This window comes from Pogona vitticeps, chromosome 1 (genome assembly GCF_051106095.1).
Source record: "Pogona vitticeps strain Pit_001003342236 chromosome 1, PviZW2.1, whole genome shotgun sequence".
NCBI classification, from domain to species: domain Eukaryota; kingdom Metazoa; phylum Chordata; class Lepidosauria; order Squamata; family Agamidae; genus Pogona; species Pogona vitticeps.
Genome location: NC_135783.1, coordinates 180,176,020 through 180,200,636, shown reverse-complemented (window position 1 = coordinate 180,200,636; position 24,617 = coordinate 180,176,020). Strand labels below are relative to the sequence as shown.

The following is a 24,617-nucleotide window of genomic DNA, read 5'->3' as shown; positions in this document are numbered from 1 at the left end:
AGGTGGCGGTTATTTTTTAATGTTTAAAGGTGGCAGGGTGTCCTGCAAGTCATTTAAAAACCAAATCTTCATTCCTAGAAGCCTCCAGAAGTCATCATTAACTTTTTCCTCCAAAAGAAGTATTTTATCTTATTCTTTTTGAAAAGGTGTGGTGTGTAGGACACAAAAGCAATCCTGGGGCTGCAGGAATGTGAGGGGTCACCTAATCCTCTCCCCTCCACCATACCAGCTGGTGGCTCTCTTTCTCCTTGGGGTTTCAGGGATTGAATCTTGGACCTCCTGCCTTATAGAGCCCTCCTCCTCAGAAACAAACTACACAGCTATTTGTTTCTGTGAACGGCCACCCAGATCAGCCAGACTGATGTCTCCACTTAGTCTTCAAATTCAAGAGCCTCTCCTGGTGTGTCAACGATTAGTTTGTGTGGCATGAGCATAATGTTACACAAGCTGCTAACCAGACTACGCTCCTGTAAGTAAGCAAGGTGCGGAACACAGCAGTTTTTTCATTAGTGCAAAGTAAATTATCAGGATGTTTATTCCTTGTTTAAAAATCTGACAACTTCTGCAGTGCAGATTGATTTACCAATCAATTTTACATTATGGTGTTATTTCAGTCTTAACACTTTATGGCTCATTTCTTGGCTTATAAAGCCCACTAACAGTAGAAGCGTGTTTTTCAACTAACCAGCAAAGAGCAGCAAAGTATCAGAAGGACCTACAAGAATATAATGTTATTAGCTGCACAGACAATGTAGTTTAATTCTGAAGCTGTTGCCATAAGTTGGAAATGATGTTATGCAAGCCTGCTAACCTTTTTAATTTTCTGGAATGCCCCTTTTGACTGTCAAGTGTTTGCAAAGAGATCCAGTAAGGCTGCCTTAGCATGTTGGCAAAAAGAAAGGAAAGCATGGAGGGGAGAGGCACAAAATATTTCTGCAGTTTAACAATATAAAATGCTCTAAGTGTAAGTTGGTGGTCCTCTTGGAAGACAAGGTCTGGCAGCCGGAGGCCTATGTTTCTAATCTCTGCACTATTAGGGAGCAGGCTGGGTAGGCATGACTCAGCCTTGGAAGGCAGCCCATCTAGGAGAAGGAAAACTCCAATTCCAAACCTCCACTGCTGTGTGGCAACATCCACTGATGGAAAAGGCTTCAGGAGTCAACCTCAAGGCAAAATCTGGAGCCGGAGTCCCAGAGGCAGTTCGTGTCGTTCTGGCAATTCCCGCGACATCGCTGAAACCAGTTGTATTGGCTCTTGCCTTTCCATTGGACTGTTTCAGTACCAAGGAGAGGGGGGATTTGCTGCTTGGGTAACAGCCTGTCCTCCATATTATTTTACTCAGAATTCGTGCTCTGGAGAGGACACTCCAGCTTCACATACAGCGTCAAAATAACATGGGAAGTAGCAGTTACCGGTTACTGGTTTTTGCTCGACTGGCATAGAGCATGATGCCAGGGGCTACTTCCAATGGTGGAAGAGGTCATTGCAGCTCACTAGGTAGCTACCGCCTGCCTTAAGCTGGGCAGTCCCCAGCCAGTAAGGTGCTACCTCGCCAGTCTGTTAACCTCACGGGGTGTATGGGGTTTAGGGTGTAAGCCGACAAGCACATCAATAACTCTGCACTGTACAACAATCATAAGAAAACTTCTACCCTAAAGTTGGGCACCTGGAATGTTCAGACAATGACCCCTGGCTTTTCTGACAACCTGCAGGAAATAGACGATGAGCACAAGACAGCTGTCATTGACATGGAACTGAGAAGGCTGCAGATAGACATTATTGCCCTGCAAGAGATGAGATTGCCAGACATGGGATCTGTCAAAGAAAAAAAAAAATCTCATTCTTCTGGCAGTGAAAACCAATGAATGAGACCAGGGAATATGATGTTGACTTTGCGGTCAGAAATACTCTGCTGAGATCCATTGTCCCACCTACTGTGGGGAGTGAAAGGATCCTGTCTCTGCAGCTCCACTCATCAGCAGGACCGGTCGCACTCATTAGTGCATATGCACCAACGCTGTCATCTGCAACAAAAGGCAAAGACAAATTCTATGACAATCTGGCAGCTACTATCAAAAAATCCCTGAGAGAGAGCTGTTGTTCAATCTCGGAGATTTTAAAGCTAGAGTTGGTGCTGATCAAAATTCTTCACCCTTGTCTATGGCATTTTGGCATTGGGAAAATAAACTAAAATGGCCAACGCTTGCTGGAGTTTTGTTGTTACCATGGTCTTTCTGACAGCAACACATTCTTTAATATGAAGCTTCAACAGAGAGACCAAAGTCCAGCTGAAATGCATGCGGGATTTCCTCTTCACCAATGATGCAGCTGTTATTGCCCACTCTGCTGAAGACCTCCAACAACTCTTGAATTGTTTTAGCAAGGCCTGCCAAGACTTTTGATTTACAATAACCCTGAAGAAAACACAAGTCATGGGCCAGGGCGTGGACTCACCTCCCTCTATTACCATCTCCACACAAGAATTGGAGGTTGTTCATGACTTTGTGTACCTTGGCTCAATGATCTCTGGCACTCCCTAGATGTCGAGCTGGATAAATGCATTGGCAAAGCAGCTACCATGTTCTCCACACTCACAAAGAGAGTATGGCTTAATAAGAAGCTGACGGCATATACCAAGATCCAGGTCTATAGAGCCTGTGTCCTGAGCACACTCCTGTACTGCAGTGAGTCCTGGACCCTTTGTACACAACAGGAGAGGAAGCTGAACACGTTCATATGCGTTGTTTCAGATGCATTTTTTATTTCACCTGGCAAGACAAAGTTCCAAATAGAGTAGTCCTAGAACAAGCTGGAATTGTTAGCATGTATAAATTATTGATGCTGGGAGAGACTCTTGAGAGTCCCCTGGACTGTAAAGAGAACAAGCCTATCCATTCTGAAGGAAATCAACCCTGAGTGCTCACTGGAAGGACAGATCCAGAAGCTGAGGCTCCAATACTCTGGCCATCTCATGAGTAGAGAAGACTCCCTGGAAAAGACCTTGATGTTGGGAAAGTGTGAAGGCAAGAAGGTAAGGAGATGACAGAGGACAAGATGGTTGGAAAGTGTCATTGAAGCTACCAACATGAATTTGACCCAACTCTGGGAGGCAGTGGAAGACAGGAGGACTTGGCGTGCTATGGTCCATGGGTTCACGAAGAGTCGGACACGACTTAACAACTAAACAACAATAACAAATACATTACTGAAACAGCGACGTCTAAGTTGGCTCAGGCATGTTGTGCGAATGGTCAGATTCCAAAAGCATGTTGTGCTGATGGTCGGATGTTGTGCTGATGGTTGGATTCCAAAAGATCTCCTGTATGGAGAATTAGTGCAGGGAAATCTCCCCAGAGAGAGACCACTGCTGTGATACAAGGATATCTGCAAGTGGGATCTGAAGGCTTTAGGAATGGATCTCAACAGATGGGAAACCTTGACATCTGAGTGTTCAGCCTGGAGGCAGGCGGTACATCATGGCCTCTCCCATTCTGAAGAGACACTTGTCCAGCAGGCCAAGGCAGTCCTGAAACTAGCAAAATCAGGGAGCTGGACAGGGGACAGACTGTATTTGTCTTCAGTGTGGAAGGGATTGTCATTCTCGAATTGGCCTTCTCAGCCACACTAGATGCTGTTCCAAGTCCTTCATTCAGAGCACGTTACCATAGTCTCTTGAGACTGAAGAATGCCTATATAAACAATATAACTGAGAGCTTCTGCAGATTAAATCCACACTGAAATAACACAATATACACTTCCTCCACCCAGTGTGGTTTTCTTTTGCCAGTAGCCACCATGTAGCAATCATTCTCTTTTATCTATCTATCTATCTATCTATCTATCTATCTATCTATCTATCTATCTATCTATCTATCTATCTATCTATCTATCCATCCATCCATCCATCCATCCATCCATCCATCCATCCATCCATCCATCCATCCATCCATCCATCCATCCATCCATCCATCCATCCATCCATCCATCCATCCATCCATCCATCCATCTATCTATCTATCTATCTATCTATCTATCTATCTATCTATCTATCTATCTATCTATCTATCTATCTATCTATCTATCTATCTATCTATCTATCTATCTATCTATCTATCTATCTATTTCATTTGTACCCCACCTATCTGGTCTTGCGACCACTTGTAATGTCACTCAAACACTGACATTACATATCAGAATGTTAGTAAAGGAGAAAAGATAGAGAAAACAAAACATGAACAATACAGATTAAATAACATTAACTTACGTAAGGTAGCAATCAGTACAATCTGCATATATTTTCCTTTTTTAATAGAAAAGAACCAATGTAATATAAATCATTTTCTCACCCAAAAGGAGACTCAAAACACAATTCGACATCATAAACTACTGCAGAAGTTTGTTTGGCTCAAAATCTATATCCACTGATCATTAAGAGTAGTCCTACTGAATCTCAAATCAATTTACATGTAAGCAGACCGATGTAGCATTACCCTATTAGACTCTTTACATTTGCTGATTGAGAAGGAAGATGAGAAATGCAGGAAATCTACATCCAGATATGTTATTTGCTGGTGCTATTCGAGAATGAGAGGAAAAACTTGGAGCAATTTTCCCAATTTTCATGGCATCCTCTCCTTAGCTAGGACTGCTGAATGCTGATACACATATTTTAATATATAAGTATGCAGTACACCACCAGTTTTAAATAAAAATATTCTCGTAACAACAGTTGTAGTTTGGGCATAACAAACATACTGTACTTCTTTTCTTTTTAAAAAGAAAACCTTGTTCTGTAGCTCTTCAACACAAGAAATAAACCTGCTTCAAAGTGCAGCATCTTCTTGCCTTCCTGAGGTGATGGGGAGCTGGTGGGGTTGGCAAGGAACACTATGTTTAAATTACTCTTTCCTTGGGAGGAATAAAAATCACTCCATGTTACCAACACAGACCATTTTAAAGAAATTGAAAAACCAGCATTGCTAATGTCTGTGTTTGTGAACAGGCCATACTCTGTACACGCATTTACCTGGCTGGCTTAGCAGATCTGTACATACACAACTTGAAGTGTGCAGGTTTATGTTTTTGAACCACCACTTGCAGAATTCCCCAGGGAGTACAATACCAAGCACTGAAAGCACCTATGAAAATATGAGTAAGAGAAAAGAACAAACTGCTCTGGATAAGAACCCAAATCAGTGTGTGTGGTCTTCTTGTGTGCATGGTGGCTTTTGAATTTCCATCTGTGCTCCCGTGTCCCCATGAAACGCCGTAAGATCCAGGGTCTTCTGGAACAGCATCCTATAAGATATGAGAGATTATTGGTAGGAAGAAATACGGGACTTCCCTTTTCTGTGTACAGTGGGGTCTTGACTTGAGAACTTAATCCGTATTGGAAGGCGGTTCTCAAGTAAAAAAAGTCTGTAAGTCAAGTCTCCATTGACCTACAGTGCATTGAAAACCGATTAATCCCGTAATAGGCTGTTTTTGTTCCATTTTGGGGTTTTTTCTGGTCTGTAAGTCAAATCTCAGTCTGCAAGTCAAACCTAAATTTTGCGGCCAGAGAAGTCTGTAACTCAAAAAGTCTGTAAGTCAAGCCGTCTGTAAGTCAAGGGTCCACTGTACATTCCTGTATTTGTTCTTTGAACATTTTTCCTTCTCCCTTTTGAATGACAATGGGATACCCTACTTACTCATTCCTAAAGCTGATACCACTCTATACAGCAGTGGTTTGCAACCTTGGGTCACCCAGTTGTTCTTTGAGTGTAACACCCAGAAGCCTTCACCACTAGCTGTGCTAGCTGGGGGTTTCTGGGAGTTTCAGGCCAAGAATACCTGGGGTTACCCAAGGTTGGGAACCTCTGCATAGAGGGAACACTCTTCACCTAGAAAGAGGCCTCTTGTGCAGTATCTGTTCTCTTTCCTGTAAATGGGAGATACGATAAACAAAAATCCAGTAACTAATGACTCCTCCACCCATAAATGAAGAAATGTAATTTGCATACAGAGCAGATGAAGGCAAGAAATCAGGCTTGATTTATCTAAACAGAGGTTTACTTTTATTCTCTATGAAGGGGGGGGGGGAGAGAATACAACATGTTCTGAGAACATCATCGTCAGGTAGGATAGTAACACAGGACTGCTTCCTGGGCATAAGGTAGGGAGGAAAACATATCTGAGCATCTTCTGAATACAGAACACAGAAACAGGGAAAGGCCCATAAATATTCTCTAACTGCAACAGACTACAATGTATGCATGACTGTTTGTACATGTATGAGGAACTTTGGAAAATGTGATTTTTTTCCCCCTGCCCAATATAAAAGCCTCAGTACTGGATTCCCAGTGTAGTGTATTGGATAGAGTGACCAACTAGGACTCTGGTGAACAGGGTTTTTTTTTTTTTTAATGATTTTTATTCTTTTTAGAAGAAAAAAAATACAAATAATAGTGCTTACTATACACTAAATTCTACCGCGCACCCCACATCCACGGGACCCTATTGAACAATATTTTTATTACAAACTTCCTTTCCAAAATTGTATAGATTGTTGTTTAGAGGCCTTCCCCTTTCCTTTCACTAATGCAAATTCAACAAATCTACCCCAAATAGCATAAAAATATTTGAACTTATTTCCCCTCTTTTCATCTTGAGTTCAGTAGTCAATTCTCCCATACTTCACCATACCAATCTTCTAATTTAATCATTTTTATCTTTCAAAAACGTAGCTATTAATATTCTAGCACTTGTCAAAAAGTTAATCAATTCCTTCGAATAATAACCAAGATCTATCTTATAAAAAATTGACAACAAACCACTTTTAGAGTTAAATTCAGTATCACTACCCAAAGGTCTCTGGGCAGCTTACAACATTTAAAATACAATAAAAAATATATCACATATTTCCTTAAAAATCGAGTTTCCAAAATTTTTGAACCAATTTACAATCTCACCACATATGATAATACATATCAATTTCTTCATCACATTTCCAACAAGCTTTATTTCACAGGAGTCATATATCACCTTAAACAGATTTTTTTTTTAATTTCCTTTATTCTTACCGACATTAACCTTAAAACTCTCATCATCCACATTTTTATCCAGTCTTCTATTTTAATTTCTTCGTATCATTTTCCCAAATGAATTCCAAACCTTCTGTTCCTATTTCGTTTTCCTCTTGTTCTGAAATTATATTATATATTCTACTTACTACTCCCTTCATCAAAGCCTATTTCTGCATATCTTCATGTGGTGATAGAAACTGTTCGTACTTAGTGTATCCTATGTGGTGAACAGGGTTTGAATCCCCACCTGGCCATGGAAACTGACTGTGGGAATGGAACTGGTAAAACCACTCTTTAAATATTTCACCATGTAAGCCCTATTAGGGTCACTATGAGCTGGTTCCACCTTGACAGTACAGAACACACAGACACACCCTTAGGGTTTTAAAGGTGGTGGTGGTGGTTGATGATGATGTGCCAAAGGCTACTCAGGTGGCAGGGCACGTAACCCACCAGCCACACATGCTTTGGCTGGCCTTTGGCTGGCCACTGTCCTGCAAGGCACCGTGTGTGTTCAGGCTCCTGGCCCCTGGCTCTGCAGGCAGGTGCTCCAACCCAGGCAGGCCCTGGGCCACCCCAAGAGCCCCTTACATTGAGCCTGGAAATAAGACAGATAACCATTGCAGGTCAAACAGCAGGCACATACGATGTTCTGTCCATCCAGCTCCAAGCCTTTTAGGCAGCGATGTCATCTGGGCACTACAGGTCGCAGGAACTGAAAGTGGACGGTTCTAAGCCTGGACAGGAATCCAGTCACGAAGCCAGCAGATTCGGAAGTCCTGTGCTCCGTGCTTTGAAGGCATGCTAGAAGCTTGATCAAACCTAAATCTCCTGCTGATTTTTCCCTAGACATAGAAAGCATAGGAAGGATCTGTGACTGCAGCACCAAAGCACAAATGGGACACAGTTCGTTTCAGGGAAAAGGCAGTTTTGTATATTCTGGTACCAAACCCAAGTGAAAAATACGTATGCATAAGAATGGCAAAGTAGGGGAAGAGGTAAGAGTGGTGGAAAAGATGGCTACGGGTTCTTCCCTCTAAACAGAGAGAAGATGGGAGAGAGGGGGGTCAGGCTATAAGAGAGAGCTGGATGTCAGAATGGGAATGTTTGTCTGGGAGCCAGAGACAGAAATGAATCCACAGAGAACTACTTCTCAGAGAGAGAAAGAGAAAAATGCACAAAATGCATGGGTGTAATAGTAATAATAACAAAAGTACCATGGCAACATGAAAGGTCTCTCATGCAAGTCCACCAATGCCAGGCATGCTTGTCCCATCTCTGTCTGTGAAGGTGTCAGCAGTTGTAAGTCTGCACCAACTATAAAGTAAGGAAGTTAGAAGATCTCCAGCTGCGATATCCGGTTAGTGCAGAAATGCGTAAGGATGAACAATGAAAAGTTAAATATGGCAGTTACATACCACTGGTGATGTTAATGCTTCTTCATTGTTGTCATTATTAACACTGGCACACCATGGGTAATTGATGCAATCAGTTTTCTTTAACAAATTAAGTCCCTTAAATATCAGTGAATTATCAGAGATAAACGGACTCCCCTCCCTTCAAATCTACCATCTGCATTTCATCTGATTAGAAAGAAGAAAATAGGAATCTGCTTGGCAGTTGCTACTGCTGTGGAAGCCTTTCTGGTGTGACAGGAGAAGACGCCAAAGGAAGAGCGCCAACAAAAACTGTGGTTAATTCCATCAAAACGCTTGCAGCAACACTTGGCTTGTTTTTTTTTTCATTCCATTTTATTGAAGTGGGGGGGGGAGACTTGCACACCAGTGAAGGAATATGGAGTGTAGGAGAGGCCAAAATAATGTTTTAAAAACTCCCCTCAAAATGGCTGCCCAGTTTGGCAGAATAACTAGGAGACAGTTGTTACTTTTTAAAATACTGTTGTATATACTAAACACCTTTGTGTATACACCTGCAGATAGGAATGACACACAGACATGCAACAAGGGAAGCCAGATCAATTGTTTTTTGTTACTTGCTTAAAAGACACAGCTGTATATGTCAGACGTAGGCCTCTATATGAATTGATATCAGCTAAAAGCTTTATTTTTTAAAAAATGAAGTGAGCTTCTTTTGAAGCTTTAAATATGAAAAACATAAAGACATATTTCAATGACTTCGATTAAGTTACTATAGTTAGAAATGAAATGTAAGAAGTGGAGGAAAAATACAATCTGTTCTGCCTCTGTATCTTTGTAATTCATTTTGACGCAGGTTTTTTTAAAGAACAGAATATAGCTGAGAAGGGCGAGTACTGAAAGCAAGTGTGGGGAACACAGCAAATAATGCTAGATGAAAGATAACTTTAAAAATAAAAGTTCCATAATAGCATTAATAACATACTGTTATAGCATTTTGTACAGCCTCTAAAAATCAGGCTGCGTATTGATAGTAATCCAACAGCTGAATAGCTGGAACCCCTGCACCAGTTGTTACTGCTTAAGGAGACTGTCTCTAATGGTTTCTATTATTTGTTGAAAATCATTTTAACAATGCAGCTGAATGTTCATTGTGCTTTAAATTCATTTCATGTGTAAAATGAGAACTGATTAAAATATGTTCTTGTATGACTTCCAAAGCACTTTACAGAATACTCTGGATACAGGTAGCGTAGTGAATGCAGAAGCAAAAAAGGGCACTGGTTGGACACGCTGCAGTTACTCGGCAATTCCGTTCCTTACAACCATTGCTGCTTTTCCCCCTCCACTCCTCTCCACTCACCTCCTCCTTCTCCTCCATTTCAGATTCCCAGGTATGGGGATTGTACCAAGTGGGCTTTCCTTCATATAAGACTTTTTTGTATTATTTTCCATCCAGAAAAAAAAGTGGCGTTAAGGTTTGTCTAGTGAAGTTCTCAGTGATACAACAGACTGTCATTATTTGCCACCTTCTACTATGATTTCACATGTTGCATAAACTTAGTGCCACAAGGTTCCCATACAGCTGCCCTTCCCCAGTGGCAACCCCACTCCATGCCTCTTCTCCAGGAGCAACCACAATGCAACACCCCAAGCCAGCCTGGGGGTAGGAAAGGCCCCTACATTTGCTGCTGTGGCAAAAATGCTGCACCAGTCACCCGCTTATTTGTTGCCACAATCCTACCGAAAACTGAAGCCAAAGCGTCTTCCCGTGTACCAAAATGTACTTATTTTTATCTTTCTGCAACACAACTATTCTTATTCTTATTCTTATTCTTATTCTTATTCTTATTCTTATTCTTATTTATTTATTTATTTATTTATTTATTTATTTATTTATTTATTTATTTATTTATTTAACTTATATGCTGCCCATTCTACCCAAAGGTCTCTGGACGGCTTACAGCAATTAAAATTCAATTAAATACAATAAAAGATAAAATAATTAAAATACAATTAAAATTGCCATCAGGCCCCACTGTTAAATGTTCAGGAAGTCCTCTTTCCCATGCAGTTAGTTAGTTACCTTGTACTCCTGTGAAATGGATAGCTGGTTCTGGACGCACTTCACATATTGTCTGATATGTATGTATGGAAACACAGGAACCTATTGAACTGTCAAAAAAGGCTCTGTAAAGGTCCAGGCAGGGGTCTTTCCTAGCTCTACCTGGAGACCCCTGGAATTCCCGCTGACCTCCCATTCCATATGTTCTTTTTCCTAATACAGTGACTCAACATGGTTTACAAAATGGTTTTAAAGGAAAACTCCAGATTCAGCTAAAAGCCACAATAGATTAAAGTAACCACATTAAACATATATTATACTGAAACAGCTACTAACTTAATTTCCTAGTGCACTGGAAGCAGGCAAAGTAGCACAGCCCCATCAAAAGCCAACTCATCAGCAGCTCCTTGCCTTGCCACCCACCTGCCAGCCTGCCAGCAGGAGAGCCGGAGGAGGCCTGTCTAGGCTCTCTTGGCAGGGAGTTCCAAGGGAATGGTGGATGACTTCTCCAACAGCCCCATCTCTAGACTGATCAGGCCAGTTAATTCAATGAGATGCAAAGTACTCTTTCCAGAAGGCTGAGTGTTTTCTGTCTGCATAAAGACCTCATAACCAAGCTGATCCAAGGAACAAAAGGCCGGAGAAAAGACCTCCAGTCCTAATCCTGAGCTCTCTTAATAGGGCAAAGGGGTTGCAGCACAAAAGGCGTGACTACTTAGCATGGAGACAGGAGCTGCTGGTGCCAAGAGGTTAATCACTCTCAAGGTATTATGCTGCGCAGAATAATGTGCAACATACAGAATGACACATGTTGTTAATTCAAGTAGCAAATCATTACAATCTGTTTTCACCCCTTTCAGTTTTGAAAAGGTCACTAAATAGCAGCATGTTTCACAATAGGTTCTTTAATTCCATGCACCCTCCTAAAGAAAAAGCAGCTAGTATTACTTGAGATGATCTGAATATAAAGATCCCGTAGGCCAAGGAAGGTCGATCTGAATGGTTGCTTTCTTTCGTGGCTTAGTCAAAAATCTGTTGTGTGTTGCATGTAATCTCAACCCTCTCTTCACTACACTGGCATCTTAACAACATGAGGCCACTGTGATGTCCAGCTTAAGTATCAAGTGACCCTCTCAGTTTTAAACAGAAGTACTTCTGAAGAAGTAGGTTGTGAGCCATGGAAGGCACATTACACTTAAATTCATTAGTCTTAAAAGTGCCACGAGCTGTGCTTGTTTTAACAGTCTTAAATAAAACACTTTAATGTTTTCAATGTCATCATCAGTTTGATCTTCTATACTGCCTGAAGTCCTGGGGGAGGAACCCTTGGGTTTTTACAAACATTTGCTGTGTTTAAGTCCAACACAACTGCTAAAATCCGGTTGCTTTCATCTACGCTGCATAATTCTGTGATTTTTTAAAAAAGAAATAAAGGATTTTCTCTTTCTACCCTGAAGGTCCCGATTTCAAGCACTACCCAATTCTTTTTTTCCTCACCCTGCAGCACCAAATACTTTACATCTGATTGAATTTATCCAACAATGTACTTTTTAGTTTCACCTGACTGTGGCATATGCTGTGATGGGACTGTTTCAGACACTGCCCTGTTTACACTAATTTCTCCCTCACTCTCCATTTCCACATTGTGGAAGAATTGCCATTCCACATTCCCCTGCAGTGAGCAAATATCTTCTGAAGCAAGGAGTGCACATTGTCTTTGACCTACAATGCCTTCTTAGACAACCATTTCATCATCGCAGAAGAAGTAAGCTAGGACTAACTGTAAGAATTACCTATGCAGCATATTTAAATCTTCTTCCCATAGGATACCGCTGATCGATTATCCAGCTTTAAAAAATTAAATTAAATTAACATCAAACTACTCTCAGAGTATACTGAAATGGCAGGACAACTAATTCGTTATAGAAGTCACCTAGTTGTGAAGTGCTATGCCCAATAGTACATATTTTATACATCCATATGGACTACCTAACCAGTCTGAACGCAGAAGTCTCATTTAATTTTGGAAGCTGCACAGAGCCAGGGCTGGGATGGGAGACTACAAAGGATTGATTGATTGATTGATTGATTGATTGATTGATTGGACTTGTATGCTACTCACACCCTGCAAGTCTCCAGGCAGTTTCCAACATCAATTAAAACAGTTCAGTTGAAACGAACACACTAAAAACCAATACGGTTACATCTATAATCTACAAAAGCAAAAACATAAACAATCTAGAGCCATAACTCTTGTCAGTTAAAATTTAAAAAATGCAATTAAAAAATGTCTGGAACACGAAGGTTTTAACCAGGCGTCGAAATGTCAGTAATGTCTGTGCCAGTCGGATGTTGTTTGGGAGGGCATTCCAAAGACCGAGGGCAGCTGCCGAAAAGGCCCTCCGCCTACAGGCCATCCCTCTCACCTCACTGAGGGACGGCTCTTTCAGGAGGGCCTTCTGGCTAGATCTCAGTGGCTGGGTAGGTTCGTATGGAAGAAGGCGGTCCTTCAGGTATCCAAGGCCCAAGCCGTTTAGGGCTTTAGATGTCAAAACAAGAACTTTGAATTGGGCCCGGGCAATAATTGGTAGCCGGTGTCACCTGGCCAGAATCGGCTGAATATGTTCTCTCGTGGCTCCTCCACTCACCAGTCGTGCAGCTCGATTCTGAACCAGTTGTAGTCACTGGATTGTCTTCAAAGGCAACCCCACGTCAAGCGCATTGCAGTAGTCTAAACGGGCTGTTACCAGTGCATGTGTGACTGTCACGAGGCTTCGTTCGTCCAGGTACGGCCGCAGCTAGAACAGTTTCCAGTGTAACCGCATTCAGGGCAGGGAAATTCCAGGGTTCCCCAGGTAGAATTAGGAAAGACTCATGCCTGAACCCCTCTGCAAAGCCCTTGCTGACAGCTGGTGTTCACAAGACTGGGCTAAATGGACACATGGAGTGACTCAGTGTTAAGGCAGCTTCTTGTTTCGATATGTAGTTAAATGCACACATACATACCAAATGTATGTGAAGTCTGTCCAGAAGTAGCTAGCAGCCTTCCTGAAGTACAAGGTAACTGCACAGGAAAAGAAATTCCTAAACTTGTAATAGTAAGGGTTGTGTTGCAGAGAGAAATATTATCCCTTACAAAATGACAAGAGCTATGCTCTCTCTTTTGCATCTCTTCTTGCTGGGCTGGAGTCTGTCTCCAAAGTTTGTTACCACTGTGTTTTCTAGTGAAAAAGATTCATCCAGTTAAAACGTCCAAGCTGATTGATTTTACATGACAATCTTCGACCTGAAGAGCTGTCACTGGATGTTTAATCTCCCAGTTCAGGGAAGCCTAATCAGGCACCAGCTATTCCCAGTGAGCTCACTGGTAGTTTCTCCATATTTGACAGCATCATACATCCTACTGCTGAAAATCACAGAAGAAAAATGATGCAAAAATAATTTCAATCCGAGAAGAATCTCACTCAGCACCACCCCTCTGGGATTGCATAAGGAAGGCCAAAGTGTTGGTGGAATTGTTACCAAGTATATTTGTGTAGAACAGGAGGATTACATGCACCACCAGTTATTCTGTTCTAGAATCTGAACCCCACACCATGACAGAAAGAACAAAATTCCACATTTATATGCTTGCATGTATTATATTTATAAATTGGGGGGGGGGGCAAGGACCAGAAGAAACACTGCACCATGATCCTATTGCTAGTCCCAGCTACAGAAGGCCCAATGAATTAGAGAGGTTTACATTAGGATTTATTTGCCAAGGCTGATTGGTTCAATGGGTCTAGCAATTGGATTTTACCCTGAATGTCCAAAGTTTCTGCAAGCATGCCAAAAGAGGGATAATCCCTGGCAGACAAAATCAGTGGGAGGTGGTGCATTAATTGCCCTTGCAGGAGGAGTTGGAGGGAAGAGCCTTGTGGGACAGGGGTTAAACTGCAGTCGAAACTCTGCTCATGACCCAGGTTCAATCCCCGATAGCCTGCTCCAGGCTGATTCACCCATCCTTCCAAGGTTGGTGAAAGGAGTATCCAGCTTATGGGGGGAGGGGGAGGGGCAATGTGTAGCCTTCATCATTAAATTGTAAATTGCCCAGAGAGTGCTTGAAGTGCTAGGGGGTCATACAGTATATAAGCAGCATGCTTTGCTTTGATGATGAATTATTAGTAATTATTCCCAAAATGCCTTGCCCATGGAGGCGGTTGTTGCCTCCCGTCAACACATACCACACTGGCTGAGGACTAGTGCTGGATAGCTCAGCAGTTTAGGTCTCTGGCTGTGGAACCAGAGGCAGGGCATTCAGTTCACCACTGTGTCTGCTTGGCAGGGGCTGGGCTCCCATGTTTCGTAAGGTCCCCATCCATCTCTGCAGTTGTAAGATTTTTTTTTAAGATTTTACATTATTACTGGTGTAAAGAAAAAAAGAGTTTGTCCCCACCTGATCTGTAGGTGCCAGCAAATAGTGAACGCCGTCCTCCTCTGTGCAGCCTAAAGCAAATACAAGTAGCGTTAAGTGGAGGTTTCTCTTTTTCCAATATTTGTTTTCCACCCAGTAACTTAGGTCATCAAATGATCATTATTTTTTATGGATCTGTAAAGCCTAGAAAGTCAAAACTATGTAATACATTGCATCGAAGAGTGGCCTGCTAATCCTGTGCAACCGCAGCCGTGCCTGGGCCCAGGATGTGGGGTCTAGTAACTGGAAATCAGACACCGGAGGAATTCCAAACACACGCCTCAGACTCAAAACAGCTCCTGCCGCAGAGCTGGTGCTGCAGGAGCGCCTGGGATTGTATTCGTTTACATTATCTGATCCTTTTTCATCACACATTGTTGATAAAGGACGGGAGAAGAAAAGCACCTTGGCCAGAGCAGCCCATAAATAACCTGTGTGTGGCACGTTTGAGGCTGGGAGGGCACAAGGGGAATGCCTGCTTTGTACTGGGAGGTAGAACGGCCTTTCTTTAACATCACAAGTAGCAAAGAGCAATGCGTCACAGACCATGTTTTCTTTTAACTCTGCAAGTCAGTTTGGTCCTGCATTTTCAGATACGAAATAATGTTGTTTTCAAATGACCAAAATGAAGAACTTTTCAGGAATAGCCAGCCTTTTCAGGGGTTGTTAAACTGACCTATTCCCAATACATTTTCGCATGTGCCAGGGATCCTCTTTTTTCAAAAGAAGGATCTCTCAGATAAATGTTTTGTTGCAGAGGACCAACATGTCAATAGAACCCCCTCACTTTTTTGGGGGGGGGGGGAGCCTTTCAGATTCCAGGCATATGTGTTCCCGTACGTACATTAGCAAAAATGTAGCAACATCTGTGCAACATTTTCACAACCAACTAGCAGATTGTGGCCCACTGGTGGAAAATGGCTGCTACAAAGCCTACTGTTCCTCAGTAGTATTACATACCTATAAACTCGAGCTTATTTGAGCAAAGTGTAACGAAATATGTCTGACTGTAATTTTTTTTTTGCACTGAAAACATCTGGAAATTAGCAAAGACATGGCAAGAACCCCACCAGTTTTGTTGGGATAATTTTGCCTCCAGTATAAATATCTCAGGTTCCCTCAAAATTTCTAAGAAATTTTGCCTAAGACAGAACCACCACATTTTCCCTGAACATCCCTGATGCCCTCAGTCGCTTGGTGGCAAAAAGAACTGCCTTTTCACTGCACAAGACTGTGGTCTGTATTTTGACACAGTTTCTTGTGGGCTTCTTATGGGCTTGAGCTGGACTGCTGTGCCAACTCAAGAGAAAGCAAGGAGGGACCTATTTAATAAAATCTTTCGGAGCAGATTATTTGGTAAAAAGCATACTAAAAGTGCAATCCTGACTCAAATAGATGCAGAAAATGGGGAAATTCCCTAGAGACTTGCTTATCAGGTGACTCTCATTTAGGTACTGTCTTGGTGTTTCACTGTGGGCAGAGCAGGAGCAAAGGGCAGGATAGGTAAGCAGGTCCCCCTTCTTTCCCGTTGATTCCAAGGGGAGGAAACTAACTATGGAAGCCTCATGAAACATCTGCCTTATGACTCCTCTCCTTATAATTTATTGCTCCGATGCTTTACCAGCAAAGTGACAACTGGAACATGAAATTGGAAAGGGGCACTTTGGATTCTGCAGGCTGGGCCCAGAGTCACAGACCAGGCTGTCCACGGCTGTACCATACAGAAAATGATGGGGGGGGGGGGGAGAGAGAGAAAAGATCTCTTGCCCTTGAAAGATAAACTCATTAGAAAGAAAGAAAGAAAGAAAGAAAGAAAGAAAGAAAGAAAGAAAGAAAGAAAGAAAGAAAGAAAGAAAGAAAGAAAGAAAGAAAGAAAGAAAGAAAGAAAGAAAGAAAGAAAGAAAGAAAGACACCTTAAGTGTTTGGCCCATGGTTTTAGGACTGTGGGAATATGGAAGCTGTTACTTCCCTCTCCAAATTCCTCCATCCTTTTCTGTTGTGTCTTTGCGTTATTCCTTTTCGTAAGTCTGCACATGTAATCATCACGATACGATATGATGGAGATATTGCTAGGTAGCAATACGCTGCTAGGGTTACTGTTGAAGGTGTGGACGAGGCTATTATAGGGAGGTGCTGGTTGGTGTTATTTCTCCGAATTTTTCTTAATTCTGTGGTATTTCTGTGGACACAACTGGAGAATAAGGGACTCCTGGACTTGGTGTATCAATGATATGGCCCTTTCCCTTGTGGCTACCAGGCGGACAAAAACGTTTGGAGAGCTTTAATGTTGGCCCGTCTGAAGGCCTTACAGGAAAAGCTCAACACAGTTTCATGGTTAGATTGGGGACTAAGAGACATCTAATGTTAAATGAAGAACTAAAGATGACACATAAATACAAAATCTATAGTAACTATGTAACTGTACATGTAACTTTAAAAAAAAAAGAAAATACATTTAGAAATTGAAATTATCTTTTTTGGGGGGACCATCTGAGGAGGACATTTCAAATCTTTTGTCTCTTCTAGTCCTTTTTTGGGAGGGGTGGAGTGGGTGTAATGTGAAAGAGAAGATGAGAAAGAAAGGCTTAAGTAAACAACCACTATTTATCATTCTGTAACATTTTTAATTTGCAAAGTGCTTTACAATCTTTAGTGGATTTGCCCTCAGAAACCTCTCAGATTTCCCATTTTACAAATGGGGAACAGAAGCCCTGAGAGAGATTAATGGAGAGGCCCCAGAGTGACTCCATGTCAGAGGCAGAGCTTGAACCCAGGTCACTTGCATCTGAGATCAAAGCCTTCTCTGCTGGACCAGACTTCAGCTGCACACTCCACATAACTCACATTTTTTTCCACCCTTTTTGAGTAGACGTCAGTACAAATGGGTTTAGGTGTCTATGTCATTTTTTTTTCTGATTCAGTTTTACAAAGCTCTTTGTAGATATGACCTTGCAATTCATGGGAAGTGGACCAATTCAGATGATCATTGTTACTGTGGTGTTGAATGCACCTAAAACAGTTGTGAGGAATACTGCATATGCTAAGATCATAGTTTCCATCTAGGTTTAATTAGTTTTTTAAAATGTCTCAATTTTTTTAAAAAAATGTCTGTTATGAAAAAGATGGAAATTTGCCTTGCCTTGAGGCCCACCTAGTCCTATCATTCAGAGGCCAAGCAATAAAATGTGTCTGCCCAAGCTTTTAAGAATGGAAGATGTATTTTTAACTTACAGCCATTTGGGTTTTTATGTATATTTAACAGAAAAGCCAAACAAAGTTAAAATATTATTATTAAGTTTAAAAGTTTATGTTGTTTTTGCTACATTACTATTACTGTTACCCTGTGGTACCTCCCTTTACTATCCAGGAAACATAAACAGCTGTAAGAGGTGCAGAGTGTCCATGGCATATGTGTATGATCTCAAAATGGGTAGAACATCCAGACCACACGCAGAAGCGCCTGCTACTTTTGCTGGCTGCCTGATTCTTCTTCCATTTTGTCACAGTCTGATGGCAAGTGAGAGCAGCGCTTGTGGAATTTCTTCCTACACGTCTCTGTGGAGCAAGAAGGCAAAGCTTCCTTATCACAGCACAGTGTGTCCAGGGTCCCCCTCTTAGCACACGCAGGCTCGTCAGTCTTTGCCTCACCATGGGAGCCTCCCCCTTGGTCTCCACAACTTGTTCCGGGGCTCTCTGCCTGGCCATCTTGGATGAGAGCCTCCCTCCAAATTGTCGGATTCATATGCAAGCAACATATATTTAGGGCCTCGTTACAAATTTAACAATATGCACAAAAACTACAGCACTTCAAGTTTCATGTAGCTTTTGGTAATGCTACAGGGCCTCTTAAACTTGGCATAGCTTTGGGCCTCAACCTGTCTTAATCTAAACTGCCAGTCCTGTCAACCAGATGCTCCTATGGGTATAACAACAATACAATGGAGAGCACACCGGTTAAATTTTCCCTGGCCTGCGTCCAATTTTATTTCCATTCTTGAGACCTACGTATACCCATTTCTCATCATTTCCTGTTACTGGGAATGCTCCCCACATGTCTTCTGGAGTGGCTGGACATGCAAGAGTTAGTTTGAATGAGTCCCAGGGGTCATTAATTTTCTGTTTGTCTGACAGACAGTCGTACCCTCCAAACTATGGGTCACTGGGGAGGCATGAACCAGCCTCCTGAACTCTGAGCCCTCAGGAGTGAACAAAAACAAGAGGAGAGGAGAACAAAATTCATTAGGACCTCCTCAGAGGTGGCCATTCCTGCAAAAAGAGAACACAGCATTGTTTGGCTTCTATTTGGAAAGGAGTTAACTAGGAGCACCCATGAACTCTCTGTGTTTATGTGTGTGCATTTACTTGCTTTTTAGAAACTAGTAATAAGTTAAGCCCTATGTAAGGTCAAGAGCAGGTTAGCTGGTTGAGACTTGCATGTTTACACGGCTGGTGCTGTCCCATCCATTATTAGTCTCTCTCCCACACACAAAGACACACATTTGTTAATCTCTCCTACCACCTGCTCTGGTTTCGGTGAGATCTGGGATTTGAGGGTTTTCTGTTGTATCCCAGAGAGAAGAACTACACATTACTCTCAAACAATGCCACACATGAAAACAACAACCTCGTGGTTTCTTTTTCTTACTATTTATGAGGATCACTCATGCCATTGCCTGATGTTGCAATGTGCATTTCCTGCAACCCCTCTGTTTCACTAAATATCATAGTAAAAGGAATGAGACCCAGCTAGCCGCTTCATGCTGCATATACATTATTTCCATTTCAGCTACTGCAGCTGTTCATGATTTTGTTAGAAATAACAGATAAGTACCTATATTTACATCTTGACCTAAAGTAATGCATATGTTTACATAAAATAATGTGGCAGTAGTGTGGGGAGAAAGAATAGGATTGTCATTCTGCATTGGTCTATAGCCAAAATACTTCCAAAGAAAATGCAGTCAAACTTTACTAATTCTGGGTCACTGAGAATGAAAATGATGCTAAAATTAGTTGATTGGCTCTGGTTTTGAAGATATGCTATTGGGTCTGTATATATGACCCTTGACTTGGGAATGGAGAAGGATAAGTGAGTTATAAAAGGAAGGGACCTCACTTTAAACCATAAATGATTAAAATACATATTTGACTGGATCCATGCATACATAGATGTGCTCAAACAGGAGATGGAAAGAATAAAAACTGACATCCTGGGCATCAGTGAACTAAAATGGATGGGAATGGGCGAATTCACTTCAGACGATTATCATATCTAACTATTGTGGGCAAGAATTCCGTAGAAGAAATGGAGTAGCCCTCATAGTCAACAAAAGAGTGGGAAAAGCTGTACTAGGATATAATCTCAAAAATGATAGAATGATTTCAATGTGAATCCAAGGCAAAACTTTCAGCATCACAGTAATCCAAGTTTATGCACCAACCACTGATGCTGAAGAGGCTGAAATTGACCAATTCTATGAAGACCTACAAGACCTTCTAGAACTGACACCAAAGAAAGATGTTCTCATTATGGTAGGGGATTGGAATGCTAAAGTCGGGAGTCAAGAGATAAAAGGAACAACAGGTAAGTTTGGCCTTGGAGTTCAAAATGAAGCAGGGCAAAGGCTAATAGAATTTTGTCAAGAGAACAAGCTGGTCATCACAAACGCTCTTTTCCAACAACACATGGACATCACCAGATGGGCAATACCGAAATGAGATTGATTATATTCTCTGCAGCCAAAGATGGAGAAGCTCTATACAGTCAGCAAAAACAAGACCTGGAGCCGATTGTGGCTCTGATCATCTGCTTCTTATACCAGAATTCAATCTTAAACTGAAGAAAGTAGGAAAAGCCACTGGGCTAGTCAGGTATAATCTAAACCAAATCCCTTATGAATACACAGTAGAAGTGAAGAACAGATTTGTTCCTAGTTAAGGAACTAGATTTGGTGGACAGAGTGCCTGAAGAACTATGGATGGAGGCTCGTAACATTGTACAGGAGGCAGCAACAAAAACCATCCCAAAGAAAAGGAAATGCAAGAAAGCAAAGTGGTTGTTCAACAAGGCCTTACAAATAGCAGAGAAGAGAAGGGAAATATAATGCAAGGGAGATAGGGAAAGTTACAGAAAATTGAATGCACACTTCCAAAGAATAGCAAGAAGAGACAAGAGGGCCTTCTTAAATGAACAGTGCAAAGAAATAGAGGAAAATAATAGAAAGGGAAAAACCAGAGATTTGTTCAAGAAAATTGGAGAATTAAAGGATCATTTTAATTCGTACAAAAATAATTCATACATAAATACGTAAAAAATTGTATTTTTATATAAGTTATATTAATGTGTTAATGTATTAATGTGTTTTTATCTATGTAAGCTGCCCTGAGTAGACATTGTCTAGAGGGGCGGGGTAAAAATCTAATAAATAAAATAAATAAATAAATAAATTTTGTGCAAAGATGGACAGCAGCCACAAAATTAAAAGATGCCTGCTTCTTGGGAGGAAAGCGATGACAAACCTAGACAGTATTTTAAAAAACGGAGACATCACCTTGCCGACAAAGGTCTACATAGTCAAAGCTATGGTTTTTCCGGTAGCGATGTATGGAAGTGAGAGCTGGGCCATAAAGAAGGCTGACCGCCAATGAATTGATGCTTTTGAATTCTGGTGCTGGAGGAGACTCTTGAGAGTCCCCTGGGACTGAAATAAGAACAAACCTATCCATTTTGAAAGAAATCCTGAATGCTCACTGGAAGGACAGAGCAGACTCCCTGGAAAACACCCTGATGTTGGGAAAGTGTGAAGGCAAGAGGAGAAGGGGACGACAGAGGACGAGATAGCTGGACAGTGTCATTGAAGCTACCAACATGAATATGACCAAACTCCGGGAGGGCCTGGCGTGCTCTGGTCCATGGGGTCACAAAGAGTTGGGCATGACTTAACGACTAAAGAACAACAAATGTATACAATCTATGACTGGGTTTGGCCAGTACTTGCTTTTGAGGCAGAACAATTTTAGCCTGAACAACATCAATGGTGTGGTGGCTGCCCTCAACATTGTTCACAATCCAAATGAGTGGAGACAGTGATTCATCAAAGAAGAGTCTTAAAGTTATTTTACTGCGTAAAGGCAATGTTTTGCCATCAATTCCGGTTAGTCATGCAGTCCATATGAAGGAAAAGTATGACAACATGCAACACCTTTTGAGGTGCATAAAATATGACCAACATCAGTGGCAACTTTGTGGCAATGTCAAGGTTCTTGCTCTCGTACTTGCTCTGCAGATTGGATACACAAAGCACTGCTGTTTTCTCTGCGAATGGGATAGTTATGTAAGAGATTCCCACTACATCAAGATAGACGGGCCACTCCGACAGTCACTGGAGCCTGGGAGAAAAAAATGTTAAGCATCCACAACTTGTTGAATCAAGGAAGATTTTGTTACCACCCTTAACCATCAAGCTGGGTCTGATGAAGAACTTTGTCAAGATGATGGACAAAACACAAGCAGCTCTCAAGTACCCCCATAGAAATTTTCCAAGGTTAAATTATGCTAAGATAAAGAAAATTGTCTTTCCTGGTCCTCAGATTCGTGAATTTCTTTGAGATTATGCATTTAAATTCAGCACATCAAAATGCATAATAAATAGCACATTTTATCTCAGAAACAGATGACTTCTAAAAAATTCCAGACCCATTTTCATATGATAGTAAGCAAAGAAATCTGGTTTACCATGTCCAGTCACCTCTGCTTTTGGAAGACGCAATGGAAGCACCTTTTTTTGGTCGACAGGTTATTTAATGAGACTTGTGACTCCAGCCATAGCCTTTTTTCTTTCCTTTCCCTCCTCCAGCAAGGCTTAGAAACAAAGCCTCTGGCAAATCATGCATTCTTTTCAAAGAGAAATGAGCCGCAATATGTCAGCTCCTAGGTTCACATGTCATACTAAACAAGCCATGGACTCAAGTCCATGTGTTGTTTAAGACGTTCCACTGTATGTGGGAGCAAGTGAATCACGGAAGCTAGTGTTCTGTCTCTAAAGTCAGAGTTTTCACAAAATTCTGGGTTGCTGTGAAGTCCAAAACCCATGATCTAGCCCTCTTTTTGCCACTGCAGGCTGCCTTCCTTTGGTTCTAAGATACAGAATGTCACATCCTGAAAATAGTATCTGCTTCACTGCCCTATATAGCTCTTTGTCTTTCCTCATGATCAGCAGGTTATACAAAAAATAAAAATTCATTTCATTAAAAAATAGAAGCATATCTGTTGGAGAGATGGGAGGTTTCTCTCTGATAGCCTCTCCCAACAAAAGCTAGGTTGGCCCTTTTCCTGTCGCCCTTCTGCAAGCAGGCAAAAAGTTATGTACTGTAGCGGATACAGTGACAGACTAGCGCTCAGGAGACCTAGATTCGAATCCGCACCCAGCCTTAGACACTCACTGATACGAGTGGTGGAACTGATAAAACCGCTCTTTGAATATCTCACTTACTTTCAATGCAAGTTGTTTCTGACTTGACAGCACATAATACACAGGCTTTTGGCGGCTGAGAAAGGAGTCAGTTGAGTGCTTAATGATGTGCTTTTAAAATACTTTAAATTAAATCTATTTTAGTTTTCTTCTCTTGTATTGTGCTTTAACTTTATCTTTTTAATCAATACCACTGTAAACAGCCTTGGGTCTTAATTTGGGGGAAAAGTAAAGTTGCAAATCCAGTAAGTAAATTAATAAAATAGATTAGGGCGTGATCTGACAGGCATTTGTCTGGGTGTTTGGTCCACTGCAGGGATGGGTTTGTTCACTTTCTTTTCTGGTGATCACATGACATAATTGCTGGAGGGAACCGAACTACCTCCAGAGTGTCCCTTCCTCCACTTTTCTGAGCCCCTGTCAGGGGCTTCTACTTTTCTGCTGCAGGTACGACTGCTCTGGCTTGCTCTGTTTACAGTGTGTGTGATTGCTGGGAATGGACCAAAAGCAAGCCTTCTGGCTGTCAAGGTTCCTTCCAGTTTGAATTTCCAGTATCTTTATGTAGCTTAATAAGTGAGCCACTTAAGAACATCAGCAAATTTAACACTTCCTCTGTTTCTTGGTGGAGAGGCAGGGTAAGTAAAATTTGTGGGCAGTATTATCTTGACCGGTCTTTTAAGACAAAGCAAAGAAAATATATTTTTAAAAAAATATTTTTAAAAAATATGTAAGTGATGCAGTGCATCAGTAATGGTCTAAGATAATCTAAAGTATTTTTTTTAACTTCCCTTACCTACACTGAGGAGCAGAGGAAGTTTTCAATTTGCCAATATATTTTAAATGGCATGCTTATTAAGCTACTTCACAATGTCAAAAATTTAGACTGGAAGAAGTCAGACCAAATAGTCATTTGAGCTCCGATTTGGATACGAGGATTGCACCAAAAGGCACATTGCACTTATAATTCACCCCACATGATGCTAATTAGCCTGCACCAACTTGCTCCAAAAAGACCCATGTAGACAAGCTCTGACTCGAGTATGTTCTTACATTTCTATCTCACCTGCAAACCACTGAGCTCAAGATAGCATACATGACTCTCCTCATCCATACTTAACATAGTTCTCTCTTTTTCTATCCAGAATTACACAAGTCACAGATTTGGGCAGAATTTATGAAGATTTG

General features: G+C 41.4%; 1 protein-coding gene and 1 long non-coding RNA gene across 4 annotated transcripts in view; one reads left to right on the top strand and one right to left on the bottom strand.

The window, feature by feature from the left end:
* PARD3B (par-3 family cell polarity regulator beta) overlaps window positions 1-24,617 on the top strand; it is a 621,722-nt gene that overhangs the window by 583,183 nt on the left and 13,922 nt on the right. The gene's annotated exons all lie outside the window — the stretch shown is intronic.
* The window catches only part of LOC110072413 (uncharacterized), a 41,678-nt gene continuing 22,134 nt past the window's right edge, over window positions 5,074-24,617 (bottom strand). Inside the window, exons 2-4 of one of the 2 annotated variants that reach the window (XR_012080701.2) lie at window positions 14,944-14,993; window positions 8,282-8,372; window positions 7,783-7,909 (exon numbers count right to left, since the gene is read on the bottom strand). This is a non-coding gene — a long non-coding RNA (uncharacterized LOC110072413). Of the gene's footprint in view, window positions 5,299-7,782; window positions 7,910-8,281; window positions 8,373-14,943; window positions 14,994-24,617 lie in introns of those variants that run through there. The other variant, XR_012080700.2, reaches the window with a different exon arrangement.